The 12,598-nt window shown below is 42.8% G+C and overlaps 1 protein-coding gene across 3 annotated transcripts in view; it reads left to right on the top strand.

Annotated features, from left to right (window-relative positions):
• Positions 1-7,517: 7,517 nt before the first annotated feature.
• The window catches only part of RERE (arginine-glutamic acid dipeptide repeats), a 419,954-nt gene continuing 414,873 nt past the window's right edge, over positions 7,518-12,598 (top strand). For all 3 annotated transcript variants that reach the window (XM_068538818.1, XM_068538817.1, XM_068538815.1), the window contains exon 1: positions 7,518-8,009. The gene's annotated coding sequence lies outside the window, so the exon portion shown is untranslated. The remainder of the gene's footprint in view (positions 8,010-12,598) is intronic.

Raw genomic sequence — 12,598 nt, 5'->3', positions numbered from 1 at the left:
AGCTCCAGAAAAACCAGAGAATCTGGGAGAGGCCCCATGAAAGCAGCAATTACGAGGGAGAGCAGACTCTTTGAAGTGAAGAAAAGCTAAACCGTAGAGGGTGAGGAGGTCAGCTGGTGGGAAAGATGAGAATAGTGGGCCACTGATGCTAACGGTGGAGAGAGCTGGGGGTCCTGACCTTCTTGTGGCCCTACTTCTAGTCCCTCCTCTTCCTGATGTCACATGGTTCAGCTTTGCCCGGGCTTCCGTATGGGAACATCTGCACGTAAATCCCCTGTTCCTTGAGATGCTGAGTGAGTCTCCATTCTTTGCAACACAAAGAACAGAACTAAAACGCTCTTTTTAAAAAAATTAATAGACTTTTATTTTTTAGAGCAGTTTTAGGTTCACAGCAAAATTGAGCAGAAAGTACAGAGCTCCTATATACCCTTTCACTCCCACCCCAGTTTCCCACGTTACTAACATCTTGCATTAGTGTGGTCCATTTGTTACAATGATGAACCACTATTGATACATTATTATTAACTTCAGCTCAAAGTTTACAATTGAGTTCACTCTGTGTTGCATATTCTGTGGGTGTGTATCCACCCTTATAGTATTTTACAGAATAGTTTTTACTGTCCTGAAAGTCCCCTGTATTCCACAGATCCATCCCTCCCTCCTCCATCCCTGGCAACCACTGATCTTTCTACTTCCTTTTCCAGAACCTCTTTTTCAGCATAGTTTTTGCCTTTTGCAGAATGTCATATGGTTGGAATTAAACAGTGTGTATGTAGCCTTTTTTGAGATTGGTTTCTTTCACTTAGTAATGCCTTTAAGGTTCCCCCATGCCTTTTTGTAGCTTGATAGCTTATTTCTTTTTACTGCTGAATAATATTCCATTGAATGGATGTACCCGTTTATTCATTCGCTTATTGAAGGACATCCTGAATGCTTCCACGTTAAAATGCTCTATTTAAGATGGAAAAAGTAAACATAGAAGAATTTATTCTGGAAGTTGGAGTATTAGAAGGAGGCAATTGGGGTTGAGAGGGCCAGGAATGTAGATATTTTGAAATATAGATGCCTTAAGTGTTGAAGAGAGAGAGGCATTAAAATGAGTGCCCCAGACATGTCCAACTTAGACACCAAAGCTGGATGACAGAGGGTGAAGTTTGCTGTTTCTTCTGGGTTATGAGTTACTTGCCTGTTTTCTCTGTGTGTGTATATGCCTTGGATTGAAAAAATGAATTTTGGTGGCATATAGCACCTGCCACATCAATGTTGTAAGACTGAATTCTGGGTCCCCCAAATAATACAGTAGAATCTAAAATATATTTTCTTTGGACTCTTCCTTCCGAGGGTCCCTTTGTGATCCATGCCAGCCTTCTTTGTTCACCATTTAGACAAAACAGGGTTTGTGGATAATTTTCAACTCCCCATTATTATGCCCTTATTCTCCCTAGAAAACTACACCTTCCCTCCAAGGTAAACCTAAGTAATTTACCAATAGATGCAGAGGATATGTTAATCTCGAAATTCAGTTTTCCCCAGGGTGGAATTTGCTGGTTCTTTGGCTCGCTCAGTTAACAGTGGACAGCTGTTTATGGCAGGAAGTGTGGAATGGCACGTCTCACTGAGATGGCAGGGAGACAAAGGAGGAGACAGCTAATGATCAAACTTGGAATTAGGCCAAGACAATGAAAATCAGCATCTCCTCCCCTTCATTCTTTCACAAAGCCCTGTGCGACTTTTCAATCACCGCACGTGGTCAGAAGTCAGATTTGGGATTTAGATCTCATCCAGAAGGCACCCTTGTGCCCTCGGACAGCACACTGTGACATTGGCTGGCTAAGCGTGACTCAGAGAAGAGCACGCTCCACTGGTCAACAGACCCGCTTCTACTCTGGCTGAAAGAAAATTCATCGAGTCTGGAGTTGAATTGAGAACCTTAATTGCTGTCCACAATTAGTCATGTCCAAACAAAGGAAGAAGGTTTCCGATTTTGATCCTTTTTTTGGGGTTGGGGAAAGGCTGTTTCCCTTTTGCACGTGTTTGCATGCATGACATCTGCCTCCTGCAATTTGCAGTAAGCCCCCAATACTCACCCACTGCTCCATTCCAATTCAGCGCAGGGACTTTCAAAGGCTACCACGGCTTATTTATTTGGCCTGAGGAAGAAGGCTAAGTATAAACCCACTGTGGGTATGTGAGTGCTGAGCGCCTGCAGAAAGAGGGGCTGCTGTGGGGAGTAAGTAGCCAGCACTGCTGGTGGCTGGACCGAAAGGTGCAGTGGTGGGTGGGGTGAAGCTCTTTATTGGCTGGTATTTGCACTACATAAACTTGGAAGGCAAATTCAAAGAAAATGCCTAGAAACAAGCTTCCGTGTGTTACCAAGCTTGATAAAGTACCGTAGTTTCGCTTAAGGCATTTCAGGGGAAAATAATTTACTTGTTCTAAAGCTTGAGTACTTCTGATGAATTATGAAGGCTAGTTACCGGCCATACGTTCAAAGAATTTGAATTTTTTTTTTTAATGATAAAAATTATACATGCTTGATACGAACAGAAAAAAAATTAAAAAGAACAGAGTTGAATGAAGTCAAAAGTCAGTCTCCTGTTCCCTCCTTGCTTTCTGTTCCACGCCTGGTGGATAAGTTTCTAGACGTTTTGAAGCAGATACAAATTTGTCCTTTTTAAAAATACAAATGGGGACTTCCGTGGTGGCGCAGTGGTTAAGAATCCGTCTGCCAGTGCAGGGAACACGGGTTCAAGCCCTGGTCCGGGAAGATCCCACATGCCGCGGAGCAACTAAGCCCGTGTGCCACAACTACTGAGCCTGCGTTCTAGAGCCTGTGAGCCACAACTACTGAGCCCACGTGCCACAACTACTGAAGCCCACACGCCTAGAGCCTGTGCTCCACAACAAGAGAAGCCACTGCAATGAGAAGCCAGCGCACTGCAACAAAGAGTAGCCCCCGCTCAATGCAACTAGAGAAAGCCCGCGCACAGCAATGAAGACCCAATGCAGTCAATAAATAAATAAATAAATAAATAAATTTATAAAAAAACCCAAAACAAATGGAATTATACTTTACATAATTGTTCTGTGACTGGCTTTTTTCATTTAACTCTGAATCCCGGCTACCATCCATTATCAATTCAGATTTACCGCATTCTTCTTGAAACTTGTAAGGTATTCCACTGTATGTTTGTACCATAGTTTATTTAAACATTTTTTGTTGATGGATGTTTGGCTTTTTCCGGGCTTTCACTATAATAAATCATGTTGCAAGCCTTTTTTTTTTTTTTTTTTTCTTGCAAGCCTTTTTGTATATATCTTTGTACACTTGTGCAAGATTATTTGTAGAACGGCTTTCTAGAAGCAGAGTCGTTGGGTCAGAGGGTATGGGTATTTAACATTTTCACAGATCGTGCCAAATTGTGTTCTAAAAAACGGAATGATTAGATTTTTACCAACAGTGCAGCAGAGTGCCTGTTTTCCCATATCCTCATCAATACTTTTGAAGTAAAAAAAAAAAAATTCCTGAGGTGATTTTTTTTTTTTTTTTAATTTTATTTATTTATTTATGGCTGTGTTGGGTCTTCGTTTCTTTGCGACGGCTCTCTCCAGCTGCGGCAAGTGGGGGCCACTCTTCATCGCGGTGCGCGGGCCTCCCACCATCGTGGCCTCTCCCGTTGCAGAGCACAAGCTCCAGACGCGCAGGCTCAGTAGTTGTGGCACACGGGCCCAGCCGCTCCGCGGAACGCGGGATCCTCCCGGACCAGGGCTCGAACCCGTGTGCCCTGCATTAGCAGGCAGACTCCCAACCACTGCGCCACCAGGGAAGCCTCCTGAGGTGATTTTAATTTGCATTTATTTCATTATGAGTATATGTTTATTGAACACATTTTTTTCTGAGACTCTTTTGTTCATATATTTGTCTGTTTTTCCATTGATTTTTTTTTCCAACAGATTTGTGGGAGCCTTTGTATTAAGGAAGTCAGCCCTTTATTATAGGTGTTGAAAATATTTTCCCTCTGTTTGCTTGTTTCTTGCACTGCTATGGTGTTTTTTATGCTTTATAGTGATATAAAATATTTATGCAGCAAAATTTATTGGTATTCTTCCTTTATGACCTCTGGGCTTCCTGTCATGCTTAGAAAAAACTTCCTCAATCCATGATTTGAAAAAGTTTTAGTATTCCTCTAATACTTTTATTGTTTCATTTAAAAAAAATAATAGCCGACATATACAAAAGAATAAACATAACCTATATGTGGGTTATAGAGGTCAATAATAAAATAACCACTAAACTCAACCTAAGAAATAATGGTTCAGTGGCTTCAATTTTTGCATTAAAAAAATCCATTTATAATTTGGGAGAAGGTAATTAGGAATAATAGGAATCTAGTTAAAAATTTTTTGTTTTTCTGTGTTGCTTTTGTTTTCCCATATAGCTATCTGATTACCCAACATCATTTATTAAATAATCCTTTTTTTTTTTTCTCCTGGCTTCTTTTAAATAATGGTATTACATCTCTGATGTGACTTCTATATACAAATTAAATTGCTTCTACCTGTAGTAAGATATATAAAACTAACGAAAATCCTTCTTGATGTTTTCAGATTCAGGTAAGTGTTCTCCATATTCTAAAGCTTGCTAAAAAGAAAATAATGAAACTTTCTCTAATTTCATAATGGGAAAAAACCCCACTGGATATTTGAACTCCTTCACCTTGAGCAAGTTGTTTAACTTCTCTATGCCCCAGTTTCTTGACCTTTAAAATGGAGATAATAATAATACAGTTCATGGGCTGCTGTTAGGACTAAGTGGGCTAAGAAAGCAACATGCTTTGCCTGGTGCTTGGAACATAATAACCTTTCAATCAATGGTTTAATCATTGTTCTTATTACAGTGTATTGTTATTACCTTATCAGTCTCTTAGTTCTTTGGAAGAAAGCCTGTATTCTCTGGCTTTATGGTTGGACTACAATTCTTGCATGGGATTGTTATAGTTAAAAAGGTCTAGTTTGCTAATTTTTGGCCCAATACCATAATATTATGCTTTATAACGATGTGGAATTTTGAGACTTCTAAATCTACATTAAAAAAAACTAAATGAAAACGATGTCAGTCCCTAATACTATGGTAAATATAGTTTCCTGATCTTGAGAACCTCTCTCTTCCCTGCTGAATGGCACTGCAGGATCCACGGGCATCACCTTGGAACCGTTGTCCATTCCTCCACCATGGAGCTGAACCTTTCTTAGAAATAGTACTCCTGTAAATGCAGATTTTGATGGAAACTGAAGCCATCTAACTAATGCACTTTACCCTTCATTATTTCCAAACTGATGTGGAATAGCTCCATCTGAGAACCGTTTACTACATTTATTATGCTGTAAAATTCAGTTCTCACATATTAGATAGATAAGGCAGTACTAACTAGTTTTCCCATTTCATAGCTGAAGGAATTGCAGCAGAAAGGATTTTTCCTGCTGAAAGTTACTCAGAAAGGTAATGGCAAAGACCCATTTGATTTTAGATCCCTTGGGTCACAGTCCAATAATATCTACTAGTCCTATCATTTTAAAAAAATTAATTAATTAATTAATTTAGTTTTGGCTGCCTTGGGTCTTCGTTGCTGCGCTCAGGCTTTCTCTAGTTGTGGTGGGCAGGGGCTACTCTTCAATGCGGTGCGCGGGTTTCTTATTGCGGTAGCTTCTCTTGTTGCCGAGCACGGGCTCTAGGCGTGTGGGCTTCAGTAGTTGTGACACGCAGGCTCAGTAGTTGTGGCTCACGGGCTCTAGAGTGCAGGCTCAGTAGTTGTGGCCCACGGGCTTAGTTGCTCCGTGCCATGTGGGATCTTCCCGGGCCAGGGCTCGAACCCATGTCCCCTGCATTGGCAGGTGGATTCTTAACCACTGTGCCACCAGGGAAGCTCCCTATCGTTTTTTAAACAGTTGGATGTGGGAAACTGCAATCTGAATAGATAGTGCAAAGAGAAAATTATCACTTTATTTGAAATACATGAGTGAATTATTTTGCCCTATGTTCTATCCCTTAATTATTCTATTATATACAGATCTGAACTCCTTCAGGAAGAGTGTATGATACAAGGACTCCAATAAGCATTTACAGTGTATTAACAAACTAACAACAGGTTGATGATTCACCCTGGATTCATGCCAGGGTCTGTAAAAGAACTCAATAAGCATGATATGCATTTCAAAAACTGCTAATCATAATTAAAAATTCCAAACCCTTCAATCCTATAAATTATGTTAAATAGAATATGAGCATTTGGCCTGCCCCTCACTCCCCTTATAGCATTGTAGACCCTGTGATTATCAGTTTTTGGGAAAGTGGGACACAATACAATGTTTTTCACAGAAAAGGTGATACTTGGATTTTTTTAGATTTTTTTTTTCAAACTTACGGCATAGAGTTGTGTACACTCCTCTCTTTCCGAAATCCCCTCTGTGTCTGTGTTCCTTCTTTATTCCTTGATGAGAATTTTCAGGCTTTTCATCTTTATACTTTTTTTCAAATAAGCAGTGCAATCTACCAATTTCTTTTTTGTCTTTAAATAAATTTATTTATTTTATTTATTTATTTTTGGCTGAGTTAGGTTTTCATTGCTGCCCGCAGGCTTTCTCTAGTTGTGGTGAGCGGGGGCTACTCTTCATTGCGGTGCGAGGGCTTCTCATTGCTGTGGCTTCTCTTGTTGAGAAGCATGGGCTCTAGGCACTTGGGTTTCAGTAGCTGTGGCACGTGGGCTCAGTAGTTGTGGCCTGCGGGCTCTGGAGCGCAGGCTCAGTAGTTGTGGCACACAGGCTTAGCTGTTCCGCGGCATGTGGGATCTTCCTAGACCAGGGCTATAACCCACGTCCCCTTGCATTGGCAGGCGGATTCTTAACCACCGCGCCACCAGGGAAGCCCCTACCAATTTCTTTTTTCTTTTTCTAATTAATCTTTTCCATAGACTTATTTTGAAGACGTTAATATGCATCAGAATTTCGAGTCTTTGAGCGAATCGTTCGAACCCACTCCAAGTCCCCCCCAGGGATATGTACCCGCGTCTTAAGTGGCTGAAAAGGCAAACCGTGACCCTGGTAATAACAGGAGCACTGGACTCCGGCCAATCCCGCCCCTGGGACCAGCCCGCTGCGCACCGCGGCCCGTGACCCGCACAAAGACACGGCCGGCGGGGAGCCCAGCCCACCGCCAGGCCGCCTCCTGGAGCGCGCGCTCAAGCCTGGCCGCCGCGTAGCCAGAGCTCTACCGCTCCCCTCCTTCTTTTCTGCTCATTTTATTAGAAAGAGAAAAAAAAAAAAAAAGAGAGAGAGAGAGAAAGAGAGAGAACGAGCGAGCTTGGTCTCAAAGAAGTCCTGCCCCTTCACCCGCCCTCCGCCTCCCATTGGCCCGGCCTCCACATGCGTCACGCCGGGCCGCGCCAATGGCGAGGCGCGATACTGCGAGGTGGGCCGGGCCCGAGCGCGGAGTGGGCGGTGGGTCGGTATAGCAGCCCCGCCGCGGCTCGGCCACCATAGCCGAGGCGCCGCCGCTCCTGCAGACGCTCGCGAGCTGCCCCTCGCGCTCCTAGCCTCCTCTTCCTCCCGCACGCCCGAGACGCTCGCCCGGCTCGAGTCTCGCCCCCGCCTCCGCGCTCCTCTCCCCTCGCTCGCCTCCCACATTGTCTCTGCCTCGTTTTCTCTCCTACTTGAGGGGAAAAAAAAAAATACACCATCATCCTCCGGGAGCCCCCTCGCCCTCAGAAAAACAAAACCAGACATGAGCCTGGGCTCCCGTTCCTGAAGGACTGGCCGAGCGCGGAGCCTGGTGGAGCCCGCACGAAAGGTCACGGGAGGGAAGCCCCCGCAGCCCCCGGCTCTGTCCCCGCGGCCGGCCCGCCCTCGGCCCGAGCCCGGCGGCCCCAGCCCTGCGGGCCTCCCGCCCCGTCCCCCCACTTTCCCAGAAGCCGGCCGAACACACCTCCGTTGATGGTGTAGCGCGTCCGGGGGAGGTAAGTCTCCAAGTTGCCCGCGCGCGGCGTCTGCCAGCTGTTGTGGCCCCTCGTCCTGGGCGCGGGCGTGGGGCGGGCCGAGGGCTCGGCATGGAAGCCCGGGTCCCGGGTGGGGGCCGCGCACGGCCGGGGCGGGCGGGAATAAAGGGCCGGGGGCCGCTTGGCCCTGTGCGGGCCAGGTAGCTGTCCCTCTCGCCCGCTGACCCCTGCTCTTTTTTTGCTGCTTAGTCCTGCTCTGGTTTGACTTGTCTGAGGTTAAACTGTTTCATGTGACTAAATCATGGGCTGAACTGGGGGGCGGGGGGCGGGGAGGCGGGAAGGGAGGAAGTCCTGGACCGAAACTGTGAATTTCTTGAATGTTTGTGGATTTGGGGGTCTTGGGGGAGGACTTTTCTTAAAGTCTCATTTTCACATTAGGGGAAGATTCTCTCTTTGTATTCGAAATCTCTAGTTCTTTGCTCTGTGTGGTTCTTGAATTTTAAAACCAAAAATTACTTGCGGCAGAACAGGATTCTTACTGTCATGTTTTAGTTCAGCTCTCTGAAGGAGAGTGGCTTTTATTTTTATTAGTATTATATTTTTTAAGGTTTTGGAAAGAAGAAAAAGTAGTTTTACATAGATCGTGTGTTGGGAGGGAGAAAGTACTGCAGGTTTCCTTTGAAACTGGTTGCTTGAGAAGTTGTTGAAAGGAAAACAAAATGATTCATTGTTGAATTGTCATTTTTCTCTGCCTCTTTTCCAAGGTTTGCTTACAGTTTTTTCTGGATTACAGACTTCAAACATTGATTTAAGCAAAATGTGTCCTTGAGAAAATGGGTGCTTTAAATGTTTCAGTATGTGTTGCTATTTCAAGGTACATTTAGAAAGTAGTTTTGTATGAATCCTGAAATAGTATTCTCCAAAGCAATTTTTTAAACACAAAAAAGATAACTAGTAAAAGGGTAACTCGGTGAATTGCACAACAAACATTTTAATGTAACACAAACTAACACGTCCTATGTTTAGGTTTGAAACAGTTTCCATAATTGCTTTCCATTTAAAGAGACCTTTTTGTCTGGTGTACACTGCTTTCTGTAGTCTCAGTCTTTTGGGGGAGGGGAGAGAGGATGGATCTCTACAATAGTAAAATCATCTTTGGGTAGCTATTTCCTCTCCTCGATTTGCTTGCTGAGTTAATTCCACCGTAATTATGAACCAGTTTGGATTTCGATGGCCTAGGCTGGATGGGAAGCTGGCTTCCAGCTCTCCCTGTTGTTGAGGTCGAAGGGAAAAAAGGCAGAGGCAGACACACACACACACACAGACACACACACACACACACACACACACAAAATACCAGGCAGAGGGCTCATTGTTCTTCCATACACACATTCATTCTCTCTCTCCCATATTTGGGACTAGGTTTGCACAGACAAACACAGCTCTTTTTGGGAGAGGGGAGAGGAGATGGAGGAAGGGTGGGTGCTTTTCTTCTTCAGTTTTCTTTCACCCATCTTCTGTCTGGCCTTTTTTTGCAACCTTGTAAGAGGCAGAAGAGTACGTCGGAAACTAAAGGACACTCGAAAACATGTTCAGAGACTCCTCTTTTCCATCACCCTTTCTTGCCTTTGCAGCCCTGGTTTCTACTGCTCTTTCTTTTTTGTGCATGTAAAGATAAAATCCCTCATTATATGTCGTGGCCTTATAGTCAGCTTTCGTATTCCTCATTGCCCCTGACTTTGTTGGAGACAGTGATTTGTTTAGTTGACTGTTACTGTAGTGAATGTGACCAGGGTCGTCTTTTCTAGGTAGAAGTAGATTGTCTCAGTTAAGATAATAAAGATTGTATTTGAGGTTAATAGTTAGCAACGTGTGTGTGTTTATGTTTTGACATATTGGTGGTGGTCTGAAGGTTTGATAAGACAGGTGTACTGGCTGCTGAGCTCTCTGTGTTTTGTTTTGTATTGTTTGAAAAATCGGGGTTGTAAGAAAAGATCTGGTTTTCTGCTTTTGGGGCTAATGTAGAGGCTTCCTGGAACGCTGGGCAGGGAATAGGCTGAGAAGAGTACACCTGGGTTAGACCCAGCTCTGGGGCAAGGATGCAGGTTGGTGTGAATATTGTGGGTTGCAGAGTAGCGCCTTCTACTGGTTAATTGCCTTGAAGGATCCAGACGAAGAGGATGGGGGAGGGGATTAACCTCTGAGGCCTAATGATTTTCTTTTGAACACAGTTGTAGTGCTTTCCTGCAAATGCCACTTCCCTGAGCTGCTAATACAGATGCTCTTTGACAGGCATGGCTGCATTGAGGCTTTTTACATTATTGGCTGTCTTGACATTAATTTGTTCTATTATTAGAAGTATTTATACATTGTGACTTCCAAGGACTCTCTGTCTTTTATGAGAAATACAGTTTGCCTTGAAATAGTAAAAAAAAAAGTAAGGGGGCTTATTTGTGTTCTTGGTGTCTGAAACTCTACATACTCTAGCAGTCTTTTTATTTATTTATTTGGCTGCGCCGGATCTTAGTTGTGGCATGCAGGATCTTTAGTTGTAGCATGTGGGATCTAGTTCCCTGACCAGGGATTGAACCCGGGCCCACAGCACTGGGAACTCGGGAGTCTTAGCCAGTGGACCACCAGGGAAGCCCCACACTAGCAGTCTTTAAAAAGTTTTCAGTATCATTAGTAAAAAGTCAAGTAGACCTACCCTATCGAAAAGAAAAATCCCAGCACTGGACCCAGAAGTTTTCCCCCAAGATTTAATGGGGGTGGGAGGGGTGGGGGATGGAGGGGTAGGAGAGGAGCTCACTGAAATCAGCAGTTTTGCATATGTAATAGTGCTGCACTGCAGTAGTGTTTCCAAGAGTCATAGAAACAAATAAAATTAAGTCTGATAGGATAACTTGTTCTATGGATTAGAGTAAAAAAAAATAAGAATCAAGAGAAGATGCGAAATGAGTACGTACAGATTAACACAGAAGGCCAAATTCCTGCTCAAAGGCTTCTAAACCAAGGTGTAGTTTCAGAAATAATCTGCTTGATAAATACCTTGAAGAATTCTTATTATCACACGTCCTACCCATCTCAACTGTTTTAAATGTAATGAACTGTTAGAGAGGTTTGCAGTGGCAAGGGGGATTCAGTGTAGAATAAACATCTTCTGTTCCAGACTGGCTACTCTTAGGAATGTGATTTCTGATTCACTTTGCTTTCAAAGCTTAGAGTGTAATCTCTAAAGCTGTGGATCTTTTACAATGAAATGTGAACAGGTCAAATGTATTATTTATTCAGCAAGAATAGAGTTAGGTAATTTCAATCCTGTATAGTCTCTGCCAATGTTTTGTTACAAGGTAACTAGAATAACTGAGAACCAGTTCACTACAAGAAGGTAACCCAAATCAAGAAATAAATGCATCAGTTACTTTTTCAACTTTGACTTAATGGTTAGTCGTAAAGTTTTTAAAAAGTGAGACAGTAATCATTGTCAGGTCCTGCAGCAATTATATGTAATATTGAACAGAAATATGCCAGGTGCTGTAAACACACACACACACGAATATGGCTTGTGCCCCCTTCTAAAAACCAGTGTATGTTGAATATTATTATGGATTTAGTAAGCACCCCTTGCTTTTAAAATTAGTTTTGACTCTCTAACATCTTGTTCAAATCTCAGTAATGAAAATTTACGTAGTAAAATAAGTTGTATATACCAAGTTCTTTGGGGAATTTTGTGCTCTTCTCCTAACTACTTTTGGCAGCTTCTTTTGTAGTTGATTTAAAGGTTAAGATAGCAGAAAATTCAGGTGTTTGAGTCATTAGTGTAACACAGCTGTGAACCTCATTACACACACACCCACACACACACATACACACACACCCACACACCCTGAAACAATACACTGTTGTCTGAGATAATCAGTTTCTGATAATGTGCTCTAGTCCGTTGTAGGGTTTTTCAACAACCAGGAATTTCTCTTGAATCATAGTCAAGTGATTGTTAATAATTAATATCTTGGTAATTATTCCATATTTGTAGCTCTACTTGTCCTAAGTGTGATTTTGGTGAGCCTTTTGACTTGTGCTTAGTTTCTTGTCTAAGAGAGTTCTAGTGTTTTTTAAATAATGAGGAGAAAATGGTTAAGATTGCTTAAGTCATTTTAGTGAACATTTGACCACAAATAACTCAAACATGCTGAAATACGAAATCTATTTACTAGATTGGATTTTGTTTGGAATTGTGATTTGTATAACTTGTTGGTTTGGCAAGCAATGCAAGAGGTAATATGTGTCTGTACATTAGGTAGCGAGGTCAGTAGGACTGCTAATACTGTATGAGGTTTTTTGGTAAGGTGACCTGTTTGTGCCAGTGTAAAATTGTTGTTTTTATTTGGTAAAATTTGCCAGTATGTCAGCAACATACTTAACTGTGGACTGTTTCGTTATGTGGTTACGTTACAAAATGATAAGACCTCTAATTCATACATCACTTAGTATTTGAGGAATTCTTACAGCCTGTTTGTCTTGGGCTTTTGCAACAGAAGTTGAAGCTATGGGTCATATCCTGATTTTAAACTAGTTATATACGTGTGATTTGTGAGGGTTTTGTACGA

Source organism: Eschrichtius robustus, chromosome 3 (genome assembly GCF_028021215.1).
Source record: "Eschrichtius robustus isolate mEscRob2 chromosome 3, mEscRob2.pri, whole genome shotgun sequence".
NCBI lineage: Eukaryota > Metazoa > Chordata > Mammalia > Artiodactyla > Eschrichtiidae > Eschrichtius > Eschrichtius robustus.
Note: the sequence above shows the minus strand (reverse complement) of the source record. Positions and strands in the feature narration are given on the sequence as shown.